Raw genomic sequence first — 22746 nt, forward strand, 5'->3', positions numbered from 1 at the left:
TGTTGTGTGAGTGCTTAAAGGCCGTCAACCAGAGCTAGAAGAGGAGCCACACAAAACAGCAATTGCATTAGCAGGGAATCGAACCCAGGTCTCCCACATGGCAGGCAAGATTTCTACCAAAATCACCAATGTTGATATGGTTATGCTACTGCCCTAGTGGGGTGTGATTGCTGCAAGGCTGTTAGCCTTCCAGCTGGAAGAGTAGCAACACAAAACAAGAATTGCATTGGTCGGGAATCAGACACAGGCCTCCTGCATGGCAGGCGAGAATTCTACCACTGAACCACCAATACTGACCAATGTTGTTTCTTGGCTTTGTGTTGTGTGGCTGCCACAAGGCTGTTACTTGCAGCTGGAAGAGTAGCAACACAAACGAGCAACTGCATTGGCCGGGAATCGGACCTGGGTTTCCCGCCTGGCAGGGGAGAATTCTACCACTGAACCTCCAATCCTGAAACACATGTTCTCCTGCTGAAGGATTCGGATTTCTGCTTTCCAATCCGTCTTATCATGGACCAATGTTTATCCTTTTCTCATCATCTTGTTTCTCATGATTTTTTTTAATTAAATATAATTATTTCATCATTTGAATGAGTATTTAACTGAAATTATTTTAATTAATGAATAAGGTAACACATTGCTTAATATAAGAATGTTCAGTGCATTTGCCTATCTCTTTATAACTATTATCAGAATCCACCAAACTAGGTCAGAGGTCACAGAGACCTTAAAGGGCCATGAAACCCCCTCGTTTCAGCAGGGTGTTTTCACACCTCTACTTTGGAAAAAGTCAGAAAAGTGGGCGTGTCCAGCTCTGTTTAGGGGGGAGTGTCGGAGGAAGAAACGAGGCTTGGTATGGGAGTGTCCATTTGGGCGCGCTGAATTTCAGAGTCAAAACACACACCCACAGCGGACAATGTGACTGTGTTTACATGGACATCTGTAGTCGAATTATTTGCCAAATTATTAAATGGTGGACTTTAACTGCAGTTTGGCTCTTTCATTCAGGGTATTCATTCATGTCCCTCGCGACAAACGAGATATTTGATTCGAGGAACTGCTCTAAGCGTGTATTCGTCATGCAATGTTTGATACCGCACGGCGAATGAGAGAAAAACAAACTCTGCATTTCCCGGAAACTTAGATGCACATGGCAGGTAGCGTCAGAAAACCGCGTGTGTTATTCCGGTCACACAATCCAACACGAGGTTATAGTTTGGTTGTAACTGTTAGTGCAAACTTGTTTACACTCGGTGCAATAGTTTGTTTGATACGAATAAAATACGAACTGAATAAACAAAGAGCGCTGGTCGCTCACTTACCAAATCTGTAGAGACAGGACAATCACCAGCAACTAGAGCTGCGTCTTTATTTAGAGGAGACTAACGTTACAAGCGAATCCGGTGCCCGCAAATCCGGCTGTGTCCGCATACGCTGTTAGCGGATACGCTTCGTGGAGGGGGAACTGGAATTCCAGAAGGGAACAGAATCGACTGCTACTCCGGATCTCAGCGTTAGCAGATCAGAACAGCTCTCAGGTAAACAATAATCCTCCTTAGACACGTAAGTTATTGTTGTCGCGCGTCGTGTACACTTAATCCACACGAGTCTGCGCTCTCACAGAGAGAAAATGAAAACGAAACTTAACTGCAGCAAACTATAAAAGCAACACTTCACGCTTGTTTTGCCAACACAACGTGGCGTCTTTGTCGTCTACACTCTGACAGTAATGAATATTAATGAAGTTGCACAATAGAGCGCGCTGATTGGTTTGAACCAAGCCTTACTCATGCATTAATGCAGCACACTGTAAGACGTAATAAGACTCACTCTGGCACAGACGCCCAGTCTGCACGCTGGAATACACGCTATTATGTCATGACCGTGAAGCAGCTTCAAAAATTCGTTTCAAACCGGAAGTACGAATTTGCTTGAAATAACGCAAAAACAACCAATTTACACTTTTTAGTGAAATATAAGTGTCCTAATAGTGTTTTTAGCAGTGTGGGACACATATACGACTGTCAACAGCTCAAAAAATGTGTTTTGGTGTTTCGTGACCCTTTAAGTGGAACTGAGGGCTGAGGACTGGAATCAACTGTTTCTATTGTTATTTCTATGAGTTAATACTGTCTAAAATGTCTAAAGTGTTTTGCTGTTTTTACGGTTAATTCTTTTAAAGTAATTCTACTTTTTATTCAAGATAGACAATGACTATGATAAGAATATAACTGCCTGAATGTAGACTATACCAATTTTTAACCAGTTTTCATAAAGATGGCTGAGAGTACACTCAGCCTTGAATAAGTAACAGATTATACTTTAAGTGTGTGTGTTCTATTTGATTGTTGATCCGTTTCACAGGTCTGGAGTCAGCTTTAATCAGTCTAAGGGATGTCTGACGTTTATGCTTAAACGTGCAGTAGGTGATTATCTTCAGAAACTGAATTTCTGAAGACAATCACTAATTTTTGTTCTGGTTAAAAGTCTCTTCACAGTCCAATAGTAATGATTACAGTAAATGATCTAAATGTGTTTATATGTATTTTTATATTCTGGGTAAAGCATAAAACTAAAAAATGTTCATCCAATTAAATAGAGTCGGACTGTCATCTCCCATACTTCCGATAAGCAGGTCAGGCTGTCAGCTGTCAGCAGATGTAGATTCGGACTTCTGTGCATCTGTTCACGCATATCACGCATAAGCCATTAGCGTGTGCCCGTCTGTATAAGCGACCGCGCGCGGTCCTAAGACGGACCGGGAGAAATCAAATGCTGAATTAAAACTTTTAAAAACCTGAATCAATATTGGTGTTACTTTAGCACGCTGAAGGAAGGACAACACCATGGCGGAAATATTACTATTAGAGAGGTAATGTTCAGTTTTAAAACTATTTTAGTCAGGCTAAGCTGATGTTAGATTGTGTTGTGTTATGAATGACTTATATGCACAGACGTGTTGTTCAGCCACTGAAATCTTGCGGTGAAATATTGATGTGATTATTTTCAGTTTCATAAGGTCATTTTACAGCATTGATAATGATTTATAGAAATATTTATATTCAGTTTAACAACAAACATCAGCAAATAGCGCTTTTCAGCCTAACCTGCTTTATTGAGCTGAAGTTGCTTTTATATTTACATTTGGTCATTTTTGAACAATGACAGCTATACTGTTTATCGCTACTCTGAATATTCACTCTGAAATAGCATGTAAGTGTGGCTAAGAAGTAATAAATGTAATTCCTGCATGGCGCTGGCACTACACAGCAAATTTTAGATAGTAGATTTAACTACCTTAGAGTTAAAATTAACAATCCCTTAGAGTTTATATGTTAAAAATAACACTTTAGAAAGTGTTAACATTGTCAACACCAAGAGAGTGTTAATTAGCAAACTCTTATTGTGTAAAATATCTGTTAAATTTCCGAAAAAATACCAGCAGCTGTAGTTGCCAGAATCTTTCTGTGAAAAACATGGAAGTTTTATATAACTGTATAAATTTACAAAAAATAACCATATTTCATGAACTAACACAGTGTTCAGTTTACAAAATTATAGCTTAGTAGTAAAAAATGTAAAGTCTTTAAATGCAATAATGTTTTCATGTGTGATAGCAATTAGCAAACAGATTTAGACTGCATTAGTAACTACACAGTTACCTTTAAACAAAAGAAGATGCAGCATAACATCAAATATTCTTAGTTCATCTTGGACTTGAACAGAGACGCTATTATCCTCCACAATGGTGACACAAAAAACGTTTAGCTGTTTTTTTTTTTTTTCATTTTTAGATTTTACGGAAAAATACCAGCAGCTGTGGTCGCCAGTAATCTGCTGTTTTTAACATTCATAAATTCAGTTTACAGAACATTTCTGTTAAAAGCACATTCAACAGTCTGTATTTCTTATCGATCTCACACTGCAAATTTTAGATTTGGTAGATTTAACTACCTTAGAGTTAAAATTAACACTCCCTCAGTGTTAATATGGGAACCACTATAAGTGTTAAAATAACACTTTTGAAAGTGTTAAAATTTTTAACACCCAGAGTGTTAATTAGCAAACTCTTATTGTGTAAAATATCTGTTAAATGTATGTCAAAATACTGGCAGCAGTGGTTGCCAGTAATCTGCTGTTTTCAACATTTTACATTCGTAAATTCAGTTTCCAGAATATTTCTGTTAAAAACAAATCCCATAGTCTGTATTTTTCATTCAAACATACTTAAGCCTTAAATTCCAGACCAAAATCCTAACTAGTGTCCTCACTACAGAGGGCTGAACACTCAGACAGGGATGAAGTTAATGAGACAATTAAGTGTCTAATTAAAGGAGGATTGAGAATTATTGATGAACAACTGTTAACAAGCAGAATCACTTAAGGACAGAAAAACACAAGATGAAATCAACTGAGAAAAAAAACTCTAAATAAAATAATAATCAATAGAAATAAAACAAATTACACAATAAAAAATGTTATTTTTTCAACATCTTTAAAAAAAAACTCATCAAATTAAACAACTTATCATGGAGCTTCACCTATTACTGACCTTTGACTTTATTTCTGTCATGTGAACAAAAGCTCTTAATAAAATTTCTGTTCATTTAAAGTCACCATGATGGAGGACAGAGTCTGCTTTAGTCAGGCTCTTCTACTTCTTACAATAAATGTCTTTTATTTTGGCTGCTATAGCTAGTGTTAATCACACTGTTTATACATATAGCATGGAAAGCCAAAAGAAAATTAAAGTTTCAGTCTGAAGAGATTATTTATGAAATCATAGCCATCCTTTCCTGCTTGTTTTCCATTTCAGTATCATATTAATTATGTGTGAGGAATGAATAAATTTCATAAATGAAACCACAGAAGCTCCAATAATTAATGACTTTATAACAGGTTTTAAAAACACCATTTACAATAAGAATGTTTGATCTATGGCAGAACTCAAAAACACCCAGACATCAACAATTAGTCTTTGAATCTCAATGATGGTGACAAAAAAAAAATAAAAATCAAGCAAAAAAGAAAAACACTACTGAAATATCACCTCCCAAAAACAACACAAAATAAAGGAAAAGAAAGAGATTGTAAGAACATAAAGCTGCATAATTTATTCATGCTGCAATGCATGCTGGGAGCTTTGTACTATGCAGGCACCCAGCATGCATTGCGGCATGAACTATGCAGCTTTTTTTTTTTTTTAGCAACCACGGTTGAGGTTCATGTCCTGATTCTTGATGCCTGTGTGTCATAAAGAGCAAGTTGGAGCTTGAATGTTTAATGCATGACACTCTAATTATTAATTGCATCCTAATTGTTGAATCTTCTATGAAGAGCAGTAAACTGCCAGTAGTATTGTCCCATGCAGTTTTAATACAATTATATTTGCATATTTTTATGAATCAACTTATTAAACACCTGAAATTATATCTATAACAATTAAGCATAAACAGTATAGTTTCTCTTGACCTTTCTTGCTATAGCTGATGAGTTTTAAAAACACAGCTAAAACAGTCATAGAAACATTAGGATATAAGAGTAAAGCTTCAAGAGCTCAAATAAGCAGCCTCTGATCTCCATGATGGTGAGGTCAAATTAAATATTTTTAATAAAAAAAAAATAAACCTCTGTTCATTGTCAAATATTCTTACAGAAATGAAGTCAAACTGTAATCAGTGAAGCTGCCTATACTATTATTTAATGGATTTGTTTAATCCTGTGTTTTAATTCAGTTGGTTTGGTGTGAGGCTGTGTCTGTAGTTTTATTTCTTCCTTCAATTTCTTATTCCTTCAGTGATTGTGCTTGTTAACAGCAGGTGTTCAACAGCAGGTGTCTGAATTCACTTATTTGTGGTCATTCCCTCTGTCTAGTGGACTAAACTAATTGACTAATTTAAGGGCCAGGTGAATGAGGGTGTGGTGCGATTTCAGACACTCTGATTAGTTTCTCTAATACAAGGGTTTTCTACAAAGGTAGATACATGTGCTCTGTGTGACAAGGAGGCAAATCAGCTTCTAACGCAGAGAGGGTTATTTTACCTTTATCTAACTCTAGAATTTTAACACTTTACTCTGAATTACCACAACACTTGAAATTTAACACCAATGAATTTGCTGCGTAACTAACTGGCAAAAGACAGTAACTAATGGGGTTGTCTGTCTGCTGTTGTGACGCGGTGCGCGCGTTCGCGATTTCAGGGGGTATGGCTTTAAATCACAGTCCCTCGCCGCCGTCCAAAGATAATATGCTAAGCGGTTAGCATTTTGGCTGATCACCTACTGCACCTTTAAGATATTGTTCAGAATATACGCACAAACCCCACGTGGAAATTCTCCTAATCTATCTGTGTTTTAACCAATCAGGCTAGAACACCTATATGTATGACGCAGTTAATGACGTTATGTGAGAGTATAACTGTTATTGATTGGTGATTGTAAGCAGAGCGGCCTAGGAACTCATTGCGAGAGTTGAAGCTGGTTTCAGCTGATGAAACTGCAAACTATCTTCAGTAAACTTGATTTATTTATTTAAATCTCTGACTCTGGCTCTTTTTTATATACCTGACTGTTCATTCTTTGGGTTAAACTGTATACTATTCCTACAGTTTTGGTGGAGGACGCGTGGCACTTGTTTACTGGTGACACCATTGATCAATCAACAAAAATAAATGTAGAAAGATTTAAAATATTATAGACTAGGGATGGTCTGTGGAGTAGTGGGTAGTAACGGAAAGCTGTTGGGTTCTCATTCAGACGTGAATGAAAGGCAAAATTTTGTGGTAGCTTTGTGTGGAATCCCCTTGTGAGCTGGTGCATTTTGCGGTACACCTATAACGATAGTAATAAGTATAACAGTAGTTGAGGGGTGTACCTCCTCCACCCAGAGTTAAGTACTCAGTGACGGGTGTGTAAGAGGCTTTTAGGACATTCTCGGGAATAAAACTTGGACTGGTTTTTATTTAGTAGTGGACTAAATTAACCCAAGATTGTATTTAGTTCCACCACTGCTATCTTGCTGTTTCACAGACAAAAGGGCCCGAATCCTAAGAATAGAGTAGGTCAGATTATTAAGGAAAGAAATAGTTAAATAAATAAATAAATTCTTAAATAACATCTTAATTGGTATCCATTAGATAGTAGTGGCCACAAAAGTCAGACAAGAAACCTAGAAATATTAGGGCGAGGTTGATTGATCAATGATGCACCAGGAGCAATCCCGAAAAAAATATGACCCTAACTGGATTGGACCGATCTGGACAGTTTTCACATCTTGGGATGGTTTGCAGATTAATCAAGCAAAAGCTAAGCGCTGTTAGTAAGATTTCATTCTCAATTTCTTGTTGCTTTTGGTGTTAAACTCTGATATAAAAAGAAACAGATGAGAGCAGAATGCAGTAAATGGCTCAGCTAAGCTCTTAGGTTTAAAATGATTTTAGAACCGATTTTAAGATAAAAAATGCCTTTGGCAATTAATTGTCAATGAAAAGCTAAAATCTAAATATTGAGTGTCTAGTAGCCAAAAACTAAGCACAGAAACTGACAGTAACATTATGGGAGTAAAGAATAGCGTATGTTTTGTCTTAGAAGATAAGATTCTGTGTGAGTGCACTGTTATCTTGATTTAGCCCTCACCATGACTTTTGACTTTTGGCTGTAAAAGTAACAGAGACATGTCTGTATAAAAAATGTGCCATGTAAGTCTGTGCAAACAAGCAGCTTTATGGTTGGATTTAAATATTTTTAGTAATATATAAGTAACATAAATGGGGGTTGAAATAATACTTTGATGGATGCAGTTAACCCCTGAAAGATCTAAAACTGTTGTTGACTGTAACAGCATTACTTTGAAAAAGCATGTCAACTCTGTTTTATATGTTTTAGGACGGGCTTGAGTAAAAGATTACAATAAAATTATGTTATTGAAGTTAATGTTATGTTTAATGTATGTTTAAATTGAGTAAACATACATTAACAGTTCTGGATTGCTCAAAACTCTCTTTCTCTCTCATTAGATATCAGCTATGAGCTGCTATCTGCCTGTTCCATGACAACTGATAATCACAGTGTTCAGTTGGAAATGACATTATGTCAGAGTATAATTGTTATTGATTGGTGATTGTAAGCAGAGCAGCCTAGGAACTTATTGCGAGTGTTGAAGCTGGCTTCTGATGATGAAACTGCAAACTATCTTAGGTAAACTTGATTTATTTATTTATTTGAATCTCTGACTCTAGCTCTTCTTCATCTATCAGACTGGTCATTCTTTGGGTTAAACTGTAAACTATCCCAACAGCTAAAACCCTGCTCATGCACCATTTGGAATCGTAAAAAACCTTTTGTCTTTTCTCCTTTCTATCCTAGAGCCATGTTCCCACTTGTATCCCGTGCTTTACAGAGCTTTGGCCCTGTCAGTGCTAGGCACACTGATTGATGCAGTAGGTCACCAAGTTTATGGACGGGGGGAAATTAGAATGTCAGGATAGCCTATGGCAAAGTCCCACTAAAGCAAGGGCTTTGGAAGTGCATTAGCACAACAAAACAAACGATCAGAGCATCCCACATTCGTTTTCACCATGCATGTAGACTTTCCAGTTGACCCAGCAGCACCTCCCACGATTTGCTAAATCCATCCTCATGCACCATTTGGAATCGTGAAAAGCCTTTTGTCTTTTTTCATTTCTGTACTTTTACCCACGCACTAAAAAAGCAAAATGGAGTGCTTCACGGATTTGCGTGTCATCCTTTCGCAGGGGCCATGCTAATCGTCTCTGTATCGATCCAATTTTAGTATATGTGCCACCGTAGCGAGCACAGATCAGCGGTCAGGCTCAGGGCATATGTACGCCTCGAGTCCCAGCAATGTTCCTCCAAGGTGGTGGGACCTGGAGAGCCATGTTCCCACTTGTATGCCGTGCACTACAGAGCTTTGGCCCTGTCAGTGCTAGGCACACTGATTGATGCAGTAGGTCACCAAGTTTATGGACAGGGGGAAATTAGAGTGTCAGGATAGCCTATGGCAAAGTCCCACTAAAGCAAGGGCTTTGGAAGTGCATTAGCACAACAAAACAAACGATCAAAGCATCCCACATTCGTTTTCACCATGCATGTAGACTTTCCAGTTGACCCAGCAGCACCTCCCACGATTTGCTAAACCCATCCTCATGCACCATTTGGAATCGTGAAAAGCCTTTTGTCTTTTTTCATTTCTGTACTTTTACCCACGCACTAAAACAGCAATATGGATCGCTTAACGGACTTGCGTGTCATCCTTTCGCAGGGACCATGCTAATCTTCTCTGTATCAATCCAATTTTAGTATATGTGCCACCGTAGTGAGCACTCAGGCTCAGGGCATATGTACGCCTCGAGTCCCAGCAATGTTCCTCCAAGGTGGTGGGACCTGGAGAGCCATGTTCCCACTTGTATGCCGTGCACTACAGAGCTTTGGCCCTGTCAGTGCTAGGCACACTGATTGATGCAGTAGGTCACCAAGTTTATGGACAGGGGGAAATTAGAGTGTCAGGATAGCCTATGACAAAGTCCCACTAAAGCAAGGGCTTTGGAAGTGCATTGGTTGCACAACAAAGCAAACGATCAAAGCATCCCACATTCGTTTTCACCATGCATGTAGACTTTCTAGTTGACCCAGCAGCACCTCCCACGATTTGCTAAACCCATCCTTATGCACCATTTGGAATCGTGAAAAGCCTTTTGTCTTTTTTCATTTCTGTACTTTTACCCACGCACTAAAACAGCAATATGGAGCGCTTCACGGATTTGCGTGTCATCCTTGCGCCTCTTGCGGGAGAATCTTCGGTTCCCTTCCCGTTCCACAGTTCCACTTTCCCTTCTTCCTGATTGGCCCGACGTCTGGCTCGGGATTGGTCGACGGAAAGTTCCACAAAGCGTGCTTCCGAATTTGGTCATGTCATGTAGCGTGCCGTTGGCTCTTTTGAGAAAGTTCCACTGAACGTGCGCTCCGATTGGCCGCTGGGCGGGACCTCCAGGAAGCGCGATTTATAAAGCGGTGCAGTGAATAGAGGAAGTTAAAAAAGGAGACAAAACAGACTAAAAAGACGACAAGCTTTGTTGTAAATGTTTATTTTGTTTGACAAAAAATAGATATATACATGTATATGTTTTAGGGCTTTATGATAACATAGAAAAACGCGATTATTTCTAAAATAACATTTCCCTAGAAAAATGCATTTTTTTCTGTGTTATTAAATCATTTACTTAATAATATTAAATGGTTGAAAGATATTGTTCAGATGCAAATAACTAATTCTAAAAATTAAGTCTAAGTCTAAAAACACTGTAAAGGTGCAAACATTTAGTCTTTAAAACAAATAAGCAAGATATTTTGACTCTTATTGGCTGTTGTCATTTTCTTTTTTCTTCTTAACTTCTGCTATTAGTGTTTATTACAGCTCTGGGTTATGCTTTGAGCTGCTCTAGCAAATAGCCGAGCAGCAACTACTGGGAAGGTAGTTTATAAAATAATAATTTATCATATGTTTGTGATTTTTTTTTTTAAATATTGCATAAACTGTTGTGATAATAAAATAATTTTACGCTATATTGTACTGCCCTAATATGTTAAAAGTATAAATGGTTACATATTTTGTGTAAATAAACATTTTTTTATTTTATTTCTAATCTCTGTGTACATTTCAGCTTTTTTTAAAGATTTGTTCAGTTGCTACAGTGTCCCAAGAGTGGGTTATCTGTTGTGACTCGAATAAACTTTACACAATATTTATATTACACTTTACATTCATCATTTTTTCTATTCATTTATTGCAAACAAGTGTTAAAGGATAAAATAAAACTTGCAAAAATACACTGCGTACATATTCATGTGGTTGCTTTAATGTTATCATTGTGTAATTTAAAGGATGGTAATATTAGGGTTCTGTTTATTATTCATAAACAAGTTATAAACTGTAGTTTAGCTAACAGTAAAAATAAAAATGGTATAAAATTATATTGTAAATTTAAGTAAATGTTCAATGTAAATGCAGTAAAAAATAATATGTGTATATGTAAATATAACTGGAAACATTGATGTAAATGAAATATTTTAAAATATATTTAATTGAATTTTTAAATAATTTATTAAACTTTAAAAAATTGACAAACCTATTTAAATATCAATGCCTGAAATTTAAATTTGAAAGTATTTTAATTTAATATTTCTTATATCCTACAACCTAATATTTTTAGGTACTATATTTAGTTTAATCAGTTGTTTAAATATTGTATTATGTGTTATTTAATATTAATAAATAAGTTACCTGAACATTGCGGTCAATATAATTGACAAAATTCTAAAACATTTAAAAGTCAATATTTCAGTATGTTTATTATTGAACTATTAAAATATTTTATTTCTTAAAAGGTGTCAAATATAAGTCCTGATTATAAAAACATTTTATCTAACTGACATGCAATTCAAAAAAGCTATATTTAGTTATGTTGCAAATAAACATAGAATTATATTTGAATATAATGTAATAAATTTATTAAAAAATCATACTTATTATTATTATATGTTACTCAATTCATTTAAAATGGATTTTCTTTTTCAAATTATGTAATATATGATATACAATGAGAGCAGTCTACAGCACATGGCTAATTAATATGCACCTGTCATACCCCAGAAAGCACATGGCTAATTATGCCAGTTCCCGCCTTTGATTTTTTTACCATATTGGGTAATTTCATTAATTTCAGCAAGCATGAGCACCTGTCAAGGTCTCAGGTGACCCCAGTGGGGTTCAGGGGTCACTACCTTGCAGTCTAAGGCCATGTGACGTCGAGAGGACTGCTGGGGGCCACAGGGTGGGGACAGAGAAGATCCATCAGGTTCCTTTGCGCAGGGGCCATGCTAATCTTCTCTGTATCGACCCAATTTTAGTATATGTGCCACCATAGCAAGCACTCAGGCTCAGGGCATATGTACGCCTCGAGTCCCAGCAATGTTCTTCCAAGGTGGTGGGACCTAGAGAGCCATGTTCCCACTTGTATGCCGTGCACTACAGAGCTTTGGCCCTGTCAGTGCTAGGCACACTGATTGATGCAGTAGGTCACCAAGTTTATGGACAGGGGGAAATTAGAGTGTCAGGATAGCCTATGGCAAAGTCCCACTAAAGCAAGGGCTTTGGAAGTGCATTGGTTGCACAACAAAACAAACGATCAAAGCATCCCACATTCGTTTTCACCATGCATGTAGACTTTCCAGTTGACCCAGTAGCACCTCCCACGATTTGCTAAACCCATCCTCATGCACCATTTGGAATCGTGAAAAGCCTTTTGTCTTTTTTCATTTCTGTACTTTTACCCACGCACTAAAACAGCAATATGGAGCGCTTCACGGATTTGCGTGTCATCCTTTCGCAGGGGCCATGCTAATATTCTCTGTATCGATCCAAGTATATGTTTTTTTTTTCAAAACATCAGTTCAGAAGCATATAAAAATATCATTTACAAACATTCCTTATGACATTATGTTGGTTTCAAAACAGGAAAACAACAAGCATAATCATTCTGGCAAATCTATTTTCAAACCATCTAGTGAGTACGTAATATAAGGAGTATTCAACATAAACGTTTTGTAAAATTCAGTCTCTTTTTCTTCCATTCTAAAATATTGTTCCACAGTTTTAATATAGTTTTCCAGTTTCTTTTATACATTGTCCATAACTCCATTTTAGCATGTTTATTTTTAACAATGTTTCTCCTTTCTCAAATTACAGTTCTTGCAACTGATAGAAACAAATTGGCAATTCTTGTTTTACTTCCATTAAAACTAGGGATGCACGATATATCGGCGCCCATATCGTTATTGTCCGATAAATGCTATTTTTAAGATTATCGTTATCGATCCGATGTTGACACCTTGCAATTTCGAAATCATATCTTTTTTGCTTCAAGTATAGACTATTCAGTTCATAAGAGCAGTTCAATCTTTTATGAAGTTTGCTGTATAAAAATATAACAATTTAAAATATTTATTATTATCGGCCTATACATATCGGCTATCGGCCTCCAAGTCTGAAGAATTATCGGTTATCGGTATCGGCCAAAAAATCCATATCCAATCCCTAATTAAAACCAAATAAAAATATTTTATACCATTCTGTCTCCTCCTCAATCTGCTCTGTTTTACTTTTCATCATTTGTTTAATACTTTCTTTTAACTTTGCCATAAATGTATTAAATTCAACACATTTTAAAAACAAATGCATAATACCTTCATTTTCCAGTCCACATATTTTGCATAATGCATTCTCACTGCTTCCAATTGGTGCCAGTTTTGTTTCAGTGAAAATAACATTATGTCTGATGAAATAATCCAACGTTTCAATTTTTGCGTCTAAATATTTCCATTTTAAATTCTTCCAGATTCCCTCTTCGTCTATTTCCACAAATATTTTTTTCCAAAATTGTTCTGAAACTGGTCTTTTATGCACTTTGTTTCTGAAACAAATGTAGAAATTTTTGAGAACACATTCTTGAAAATCTTTCTCATTTTCCTTTAAAAACATTTTCACATTATTCCTTCATTCGAATCTATGATTTCAAAACTTTCTGGATCCACACCTACAAATGTTGCCATAATTTATCGTCCACCCAAAGTAAATAATGAATTTCTAAATGACTTTGCTGCTTTTTAACACATATTACCACCCTCTCACCTAATATTATGGTTTTAGGAGATTTTAATATTCATGTGGATAATTTTAATAACTCCCTTACAAGAGATTTTATATCCTGTCTTGAGAGCTTTGGACTTCAACAGCATGTCAATGTTCCCACACACTCTAAAGGACACACCCTCAACCTCATCTGCTGCTCTGGTGTTTCACCCATTGACCTCTCTGCTGAGGAACTCCCTATAACGGATAATTTTCTCCTCTGATTTAATTTTGCACTCTCTCTTTCTTCCACCAAATCTCTCCGTACTATTTCCTTCCGTAACATAAAACATATTAATTTAGAATCCTTTTTTTGCTAATATTAACTCTCTTCCTGAAATTACTAACCTTTCATCACCAAATGATTTAGTTTCTCATTACAACACTGGACTTCACTATAAGTCTCTGTAATAAAGTTCACGGCCCTTTGGCCGCCTGGAAGAAGGAGGCGGAGAACCGACGTAGTTTAAAAATATTTATTAATAACAGGGACGGCAGCTCCCCACGGAGACAATGGGGGGGTTGGCGCCACAGCCCCTGCGAGACCTATATGAGATGGGCCGAGAGAACAGGAGATGAAAAAAAAGGAAAGACAGAGTAGACCAGGAAAGGGGAGAGAGGAAAAAAAAATAAAAAATTGGGGTTCGGTTCTCCAGACATGCTGCCACTCGGTCCTCCACCAGCTGAGAGATGCGATGACGTGCTGGGAGCCCTGTGGAGGAATCTATCCACCCGTCTGTCTTCTGGCGTCCGGCAGCGGTTCTCCTGGCTGGCTGGCGGCATCTCTGGTCTCCTGCTCTGCTTCCGTGGATGGATGCAGGCTCTGGCATCATGGTGGATCGCGGCAACTCCCCCGGGTTCTGTGGGATGGCTCCCTTAAGCACTTTCCCCTTCGGTGGTGAGCCCTGCGTCTCCTGCTCCTCCCCATGCTGGGAGACGGCAGCAGGCAGATTCTTTCCTCGCCAGCCTCAGGCCGCCCCGGCACTCTGGGCAGACGAACAGGTTTCTCCCCCACTCGGGTTAACTCCCAAACGCTCGACCCTCTCTCAGCGGCAAGGGCATCTGGACAACGCGTCCCTCCTTCTCCCGGGCTTCGGCACCACTGTAATAAAGTTCATGGCCCTTTGGCCGCCAGATAGAAGGAGGCGGAGAACCAACGCAGTTTTAAAATATTTATTAATAACAGGGACGGCAGTCTCTGTGTCTAAACCAAAACGGACGGACGGCAGCTCCTCACGAAGACTGCCGTCAAACTGAAAGCAAAAGTAAAATATGTCCGGGCCCGGTCCTCTCTCGGCTTCCTCTGCCATAGTTCCTCCTTTTATGTCCCAGAGCTCCTTCCGTGGGATCCGAGGCAGGTGCGCACCGCAGGTGTATCCACTTAGGCGGTGGCCTTACTCCGTTCCCACGGCTCTCGGCCACGCCCCCTCGCCACAGTCTCATATGGATTTTTTGAACATCTGACAGAAATAAAGTCAATCAGGTGAGCAATGAGCGTAGCTGCTGCTGCTTCTCTTATGTTTCTGCATATTAACAGCAGGTGTTCATCATCAGTGCTCAATCATCACTTAATTAAACTCATCATCGGCTCATTAACTTTACTCTGCTGCTGAGTAAATTTTGCTCAATTTAGAGAGGGACTAAATGTTCTCTGAACTGAGTAAATTTTACTCTGATGATTTTACTGTGTACAGGTATGGATCATATGTTTTGTCCCAGCTAAGATCTTAAAATGTTCTTTACTTCTCATAGTAACAACTAATGATAATAATTGTCATGGTCACATATATTGCTGTATATGAAGGGATATTTATTTATTAGCATGATGGTTGCTATATTTTAATGAAACAACTATTTACTATGTAAATGGAGCTATCAAACCGACACGAGCGTTGAAAATAATACATAAGCTAAACTTTTTCAGGTTTTGTGCAGCCATATATACATATAAGTAATATCACAGTATAAAAATAACCTACAACACAAAATCTCTAGGACAGGTGAACTTTCTGACGACACAGCGTCACCAGCACAGACCAAACACTGCACAAAGAATGAGATATTTCAAACATGATGTGACCTTAGCATTAATGTAACAATAAAAATAACTTACCGCACAAAATCTCTGTAATGGATGAACGTCTGACAGCGCAGCGTCAGGCACACAGACAAAATACTGCACACACAGTGAAATATTTTAAATGTGATGTGAGCAAAACATACTGTTTATCAGAACAGGATAAAAATAACCTACCGCTCTAAATCACTATGAGAGGTGTATTTGCTGACAGCGCAGCCTCACGAACAAAGACAAAATGCTGCACAAAGAGTGAAAAACTTCGAACGTGATTTAACCAGAACATATTGTGCATCAATATAACAGTATAAAAATAACTTACCACACGAAATCTCAACAACAGGTGTACTTTCTGAAGGCGCAGCCTCACGAATACTGCTCAAAAAGTGAGATATTTCAAACATGTCGTGAACAAAACATACTGTGCATACTTTGGAAAATCCTCAGCGCTGATTGGCCCTGATTTTAAACTTTAGACAATGCATCCCTCCGATTAGCCCAGGGTCTAAGCAAACTGTAGACAATCGCGGGTTCTCGTTGGACGAGAGTCTACAGTCTACAGTTACCATTGCACGTTCCCTGGGCAGATGTCTGCGAACTCCCCAAATGTGGGAATCTCGACTGCATAATTTCTGGTAGTGGGGGACTGCGTTCGCGCTCTCCCCTGAGCACAGTGGTTCAAGACAGAGTTCAGGCGGTAGCGTCGGACCCGGCTGGAGCGTCGCTTCCCTCTCTTCCTCGCCCTTTGCCCAGCCTCTTTTGCTCCCGTTGAGCTGCGCGCGCCTGTGGAAGGCCTGCCCACCCGTCGCTAGAAGAGTCTGTACAGACGCCGAAAACCACTCGAAAGGTCCCCCCTCAAAGCGGTTTGACCAGGTGAAGGAACACGCAAAGAGAGCCCCCGGTGGCTTTTGTCCGCCAAGCGAGTGTGCCCTGTGGAACGTCAGGATTTTATTTGCCGGCCTGCCGCTGTTACTGACGGAACGAATGCAGACCGTGTGAAAGGTCATCATTTTATCTGCCGTTAAGTAAGCGAACGCTTCTGCTCGGATCAGAGGTAACTTTGTTTCAAGAACTGCAATCTTTTGCAGACGTCTGTGGCGTTTTGGGCAGAGGGACGGTTCTAAACCAATCTGAACCAGAGGCAATTTCGCAGCCAGCCGTCGGTGGTTTCCCGTCTCAGGAATGTAAGGTGCCTGCAGCGGGAGGTTGTTCCGTTAGCGCTTCCGCTTTCGTCAGTGAAGTTCTTTTGCGGAACGTTTGCAGATCCCGTCGTGTTCTTCAAGCTATGTCGTTTGAGCACTGTGCTGATAGGCTGACGTAAGAAAACAGGACACGAAATATACAAGGCGAGAGTGCAAAGCACGGAGCTCTAGGCAAAGGCGGTCCGAACCGCAGCAAAGCCGGAGGTCGACATGTCCAAATAGACCAAATCAGAAACTAAGCAGAGAAAAACGGCATCTGTAGAGAAAGAAAACAGTTGGAGGAAAAGAAAGAAAGAACAGGAGGATCCCCTCCCCCCATAGAGGGTCTGTTATCCCCAGATCGAGTGCGTCCAGAGGAATCCATGTGTTGGCAGCCCCAACTGATGACAAAACACGAAGCAAGCATCTGGAGGAAGCTCAAACCCTTCATGCGTTGCCACAGTTACTAGCGAGTGGTTTGCAAGCACAGGCACGTCTGCTGCAAGTACAGCGCCGTCAGGAGACAGGGGTTGCTGGCCCATTCCCCACGCTCGGTGGCTGGGCATCACCGCCCTGGAGTACGGCCGATAGAAAACGGCGGCTGCCATTTGCGCCGCCCGGCGACTCATACTTACCTGGCAGGGGAGATACCATGATCAAGAAGGTGGTTCACCCAGGGCGAGGCTTGGCCATTGCACTCCGGCCACGCTGACCCCTGCGAATTCCCCAAATGTGGGAATCTCGACTGCATAATTTCTGGTAGTGGGGGACTGCGTTCGCGCTCTCCCCTGAGCACAGTGGTTCAAGACAGAGTTCAGGCGGTAGCGTCGGACCCGGCTGGAGCGTCGCTTCCCTCTCTTCCTCGCCCTTTGCCCAGCCTCTTTTGCTCCCGTTGAGCTGCGCGCGCCTGTGGAAGGCCTGCCCACCCGTCGCTAGAAGAGTCTGTACAGACGCCGAAAACCACTCGAAAGGTCCCCCCTCAAAGCGGTTTGACCAGGTGAAGGAACACGCAAAGAGAGCCCCCGGTGGCTTTTGTCCGCCAAGCGAGTGTGCCCTGTGGAACGTCAGGATTTTATTTGCCGGCCTGCCGCTGTTACTGACGGAACGAATGCAGACCGTGTGAAAGGTCATCATTTTATCTGCCGTTAAGTAAGCGAACGCTTCTGCTCGGATCAGAGGTAACTTTGTTTCAAGAACTGCAATCTTTTGCAGACGTCTGTGGCGTTTTGGGCAGAGGGACGGTTCTAAACCAATCTGAACCAGAGGCAATTTCGCAGCCAGCCGTCGGTGGTTTCCCGTCTCAGGAATGTAAGGTGCCTGCAGCGGGAGGTTGTTCCGTTAGCGCTTCCGCTTTCGTCAGTGAAGTTCTTTTGCGGAACGTTTGCAGATCCCGTCGTGTTCTTCAAGCTATGTCGTTTGAGCACTGTGCTGATAGGCTGACGTAAGAAAACAGGACACGAAATATACAAGGCGAGAGTGCAAAGCACGGAGCTCTAGGCAAAGGCGGTCCGAACCGCAGCAAAGCCGGAGGTCGACATGTCCAAATAGACCAAATCAGAAACTAAGCAGAGAAAAACGGCATCTGTAGAGAAAGAAAACAGTTGGAGGAAAAGAAAGAAAGAACAGGAGGATCCCCTCCCCCCATAGAGGGTCTGTTATCCCCAGATCGAGTGCGTCCAGAGGAATCCATGTGTTGGCAGCCCCAACTGATGACAAAACACGAAGCAAGCATCTGGAGGAAGCTCAAACCCTTCATGCGTTGCCACAGTTACTAGCGAGTAGTTTGCAAGCACAGGCACGTCTGCTGCAAGTACAGCGCCGTCAGGAGACAGGGGTTGCTGGCCCATTCCCCACGCTCGGTGGCTGGGCATCACCGCCCTGGAGTACGGCCGATAGAAAAGGGCGGCTGCCATTTGCGCCGCCCGGCAACTCATACTTACCTGGCAGGGGAGATACCATGATCAAGAAGGTGGTTCACCCAGGGCGAGGCTTGGCCATTGCACTCCGGCCACGCTGACCCCTGCGAATTCCCCAAATGTGGGAATCTCGACTGCATAATTTCTGGTAGTGGGGGACTGCGTTCGCGCTCTCCCCTGAGCACAGTGGTTCAAGACAGAGTTCAGGCGGTAGCGTCGGACCCGGCTGGAGCGTCGCTTCCCTCTCTTCCTCGCCCTTTGCCCAGCCTCTTTTGCTCCCGTTGAGCTGCGCGCGCCTGTGGAAGGCCTGCCCACCCGTCGCTAGAAGAGTCTGTACAGACGCCGAAAACCACTCGAAAGGTCCCCCCTCAAAGCGGTTTGACCAGGTGAAGGAACACGCAAAGAGAGCCCCCGGTGGCTTTTGTCCGCCAAGCGAGTGTGCCCTGTGGAACGTCAGGATTTTATTTGCCGGCCTGCCGCTGTTACTGACGGAACGAATGCAGACCGTGTGAAAGGTCATCATTTTATCTGCCGTTAAGAAAGCGAACGCTTCTGCTCGGATCAGAGGTAACTTTGTTTCAAGAACTGCAATCTTTTGCAGACGTCTGTGGCGTTTTGGGCAGAGGGACGGTTCTAAACCAATCTGAACCAGAGGCAATTTCGCAGCCAGCCGTCGGTGGTTTCCCGTCTCAGGAATGTAAGGTGCCTGCAGCGGGAGGTTGTTCCGTTAGCGCTTCCGCTTTCGTCAGTGAAGTTCTTTTGCGGAACGTTTGCAGATCCCGTCGTGTTCTTCAAGCTATGTCGTTTGAGCACTGTGCTGATAGGCTGACGTAAGAAAACAGGACACGAAATATACAAGGCGAGAGTGCAAAGCACGGAGCTCTAGGCAAAGGCGGTCCGAACCGCAGCAAAGCCGGAGGTCGACATGTCCAAATAGACCAAATCAGAAACTAAGCAGAGAAAAACGGCATCTGTAGAGAAAGAAAACAGTTGGAGGAAAAGAAAGAAAGAACAGGAGGATCCCCTCCCCCCATAGAGGGTCTGTTATCCCCAGATCGAGTGCGTCCAGAGGAATCCATGTGTTGGCAGCCCCAACTGATGACAAAACACGAAGCAAGCATCTGGAGGAAGCTCAAACCCTTCATGCGTTGCCACAGTTACTAGCGAGTGGTTTGCAAGCACAGGCACGTCTGCTGCAAGTACAGCGCCGTCAGGAGACAGGGGTTGCTGGCCCATTCCCCACGCTCGGTGGCTGGGCATCACCGCCCTGGAGTACGGCCGATAGAAAAGGGCGGCTGCCATTTGCGCCGCCCGGCGACTCATACTTACCTGGCAGGGGAGATACCATGATCAAGAAGGTGGTTCACCCAGGGCGAGGCTTGGCCATTGCACTCCGGCCACGCTGACCCCTGCGAATTCCCCAAATGTGGGAATCTCGACTGCATAATTTCTGGTAGTGGGGGACTGCGTTCGCGCTTTCCCCTGAGCACAGTGGTTCAAGACAGAGTTCAGGCGGTAGCGTCGGACCCGGCTGGAGCGTCGCTTCCCTCTCTTCCTCGCCCTTTGCCCAGCCTCTTTTGCTCCCGTTGAGCTGCGCGCGCCTGTGGAAGGCCTGCCCACCCGTCGCTAGAAGAGTCTGTACAGACGCCGAAAACCACTCGAAAGGTCCCCCCTCAAAGCGGTTTGACCAGGTGAAGGAACACGCAAAGAGAGCCCCCGGTGGCTTTTGTCCGCCAAGCGAGTGTGCCCTGTGGAACGTCAGGATTTTATTTGCCGGCCTGCCGCTGTTACTGACGGAACGAATGCAGACCGTGTGAAAGGTCATCATTTTATCTGCCGTTAAGTAAGCGAACGCTTCTGCTCGGATCAGAGGTAACTTTGTTTCAAGAACTGCAATCTTTTGCAGACGTCTGTGGCGTTTTGGGCAGAGGGACGGTTCTAAACCAATCTGAACCAGAGGCAATTTCGCAGCCAGCCGTCGGTGGTTTCCCGTCTCAGGAATGTAAGGTGCCTGCAGCGGGAGGTTGTTCCGTTAGCGCTTCCGCTTTCGTCAGTGAAGTTCTTTTGCGGAACGTTTGCAGATCCCGTCGTGTTCTTCAAGCTATGTCGTTTGAGCACTGTGCTGATAGGCTGACGTAAGAAAACAGGACACGAAATATACAAGGCGAGAGTGCAAAGCACGGAGCTCTAGGCAAAGGCGGTCCGAACCGCAGCAAAGCCGGAGGTCGACATGTCCAAATAGACCAAATCAGAAACTAAGCAGAGAAAAACGGCATCTGTAGAGAAAGAAAACAGTTGGAGGAAAAGAAAGAAAGAACAGGAGGATCCCCTCCCCCCATAGAGGGTCTGTTATCCCCAGATCGAGTGCGTCCAGAGGAATCCATGTGTTGGCAGCCCCAACTGATGACAAAACACGAAGCAAGCATCTGGAGGAAGCTCAAACCCTTCATGCGTTGCCACAGTTACTAGCGAGTGGTTTGCAAGCACAGGCACGTCTGCTGCAAGTACAGCGCCGTCAGGAGACAGGGGTTGCTGGCCCATTCCCCACGCTCGGTGGCTGGGCATCACCGCCCTGGAGTACGGCCGATAGAAAACGGCGGCTGCCATTTGCGCCGCCCGGCGACTCATACTTACCTGGCAGGGGAGATACCATGATCAAGAAGGTGGTTCACCCAGGGCGAGGCTTGGCCATTGCACTCCGGCCACGCTGACCCCTGCGAATTCCCCAAATGTGGGAATCTCGACTGCATAATTTCTGGTAGTGGGGGACTGCGTTCGCGCTCTCCCCTGAGCACAGTGGTTCAAGACAGAGTTCAGGCGGTAGCGTCGGACCCGGCTGGAGCGTCGCTTCCCTCTCTTCCTCGCCCTTTGCCCAGCCTCTTTTGCTCCCGTTGAGCTGCGCGCGCCTGTGGAAGGCCTGCCCACCCGTCGCTAGAAGAGTCTGTACAGACGCCGAAAACCACTCGAAAGGTCCCCCCTCAAAGCGGTTTGACCAGGTGAAGGAACACGCAAAGAGAGCCCCCGGTGGCTTTTGTCCGCCAAGCGAGTGTGCCCTGTTGAACGTCAGGATTTTATTTGCCGGCCTGCCGCTGTTACTGACGGAACGAATGCAGACCGTGTGAAAGGTCATCATTTTATCTGCCGTTAAGTAAGCGAACGCTTCTGCTCGGATCAGAGGTAACTTTGTTTCAAGAACTGCAATCTTTTGCAGACGTCTGTGGCGTTTTGGGCAGAGGGACGGTTCTAAACCAATCTGAACCAGAGGCAATTTCGCAGCCAGCCGTCGGTGGTTTCCCGTCTCAGGAATGTAAGGTGCCTCCAGCGGGAGGTTGTTCCGTTAGCGCTTCCGCTTTCGTCAGTGAAGTTCTTTTGCGGAACGTTTGCAGATCCCGTCGTGTTCTTCAAGCTATGTCGTTTGAGCACTGTGCTGATAGGCTGACGTAAGAAAACAGGACACGAAATATACAAGGCGAGAGTGCAAAGCACGGAGCTCTAGGCAAAGGCGGTCCGAACCGCAGCAAAGCCGGAGGTCGACATGTCCAAATAGACCAAATCAGAAACTAAGCAGAGAAAAACGGCATCTGTAGAGAAAGAAAACAGTTGGAGGAAAAGAAAGAAAGAACAGGAGGATCCCCTCCCCCCATAGAGGGTCTGTTATCCCCAGATCGAGTGCGTCCAGAGGAATCCATGTGTTGGCAGCCCCAACTGATGACAAAACACGAAGCAAGCATCTGGAGGAAGCTCAAACCCTTCATGCGTTGCCACAGTTACTAGCGAGTGGTTTGCAAGCACAGGCACGTCTGCTGCAAGTACAGCGCCATCAGGAGACAGGGGTTGCTGGCCCATTCCCCACGCTCGGTGGCTGGG

At 42.7% G+C, this 22746-nt stretch overlaps 2 protein-coding genes, 6 non-coding genes and 2 pseudogenes across 8 annotated transcripts in view; 5 read left to right on the top strand and 5 right to left on the bottom strand.

The window, feature by feature from the left end:
* The window catches only part of zgc:173607, a 791925-nt gene that overhangs the window by 294543 nt on the left and 474636 nt on the right, over nucleotides 1–22746 (bottom strand). The gene's annotated exons all lie outside the window — the stretch shown is intronic.
* Nucleotides 1–22746, top strand: part of LOC110439586 (uncharacterized) — a 296328-nt gene that overhangs the window by 51064 nt on the left and 222518 nt on the right. The window lies entirely within an intron of this gene.
* LOC141382066 (U6 spliceosomal RNA) lies at nucleotides 8709–8815 on the bottom strand. The gene has a single exon (XR_012403012.1). It is a non-coding gene; the product is annotated as a U6 spliceosomal RNA (small nuclear RNA).
* LOC141382080 (U6 spliceosomal RNA) lies at nucleotides 9236–9342 on the bottom strand. Its single transcript, XR_012403027.1, has one exon. It is a non-coding gene; the product is annotated as a U6 spliceosomal RNA (small nuclear RNA).
* LOC141382092 (U6 spliceosomal RNA) lies at nucleotides 11876–11949 on the bottom strand (annotated as a pseudogene).
* On the bottom strand, nucleotides 12363–12462 carry LOC141382083 (U6 spliceosomal RNA; annotated as a pseudogene).
* Nucleotides 17591–17754, top strand: LOC137494376 (U1 spliceosomal RNA). Its single transcript, XR_011014336.2, has one exon. It is a non-coding gene; the product is annotated as a U1 spliceosomal RNA (small nuclear RNA).
* LOC137494453 (U1 spliceosomal RNA) lies at nucleotides 18896–19059 on the top strand. Its single transcript, XR_011014411.2, has one exon. It is a non-coding gene; the product is annotated as a U1 spliceosomal RNA (small nuclear RNA).
* On the top strand, nucleotides 20201–20364 carry LOC137494426 (U1 spliceosomal RNA). Its single transcript, XR_011014385.2, has one exon. It is a non-coding gene; the product is annotated as a U1 spliceosomal RNA (small nuclear RNA).
* LOC137494285 (U1 spliceosomal RNA) lies at nucleotides 21506–21669 on the top strand. The gene has a single exon (XR_011014245.1). It is a non-coding gene; the product is annotated as a U1 spliceosomal RNA (small nuclear RNA).

Source organism: Danio rerio, chromosome 4 (assembly GCF_049306965.1).
Source record: "Danio rerio strain Tuebingen ecotype United States chromosome 4, GRCz12tu, whole genome shotgun sequence".
Classification (NCBI taxonomy): domain Eukaryota; kingdom Metazoa; phylum Chordata; class Actinopteri; order Cypriniformes; family Danionidae; genus Danio; species Danio rerio.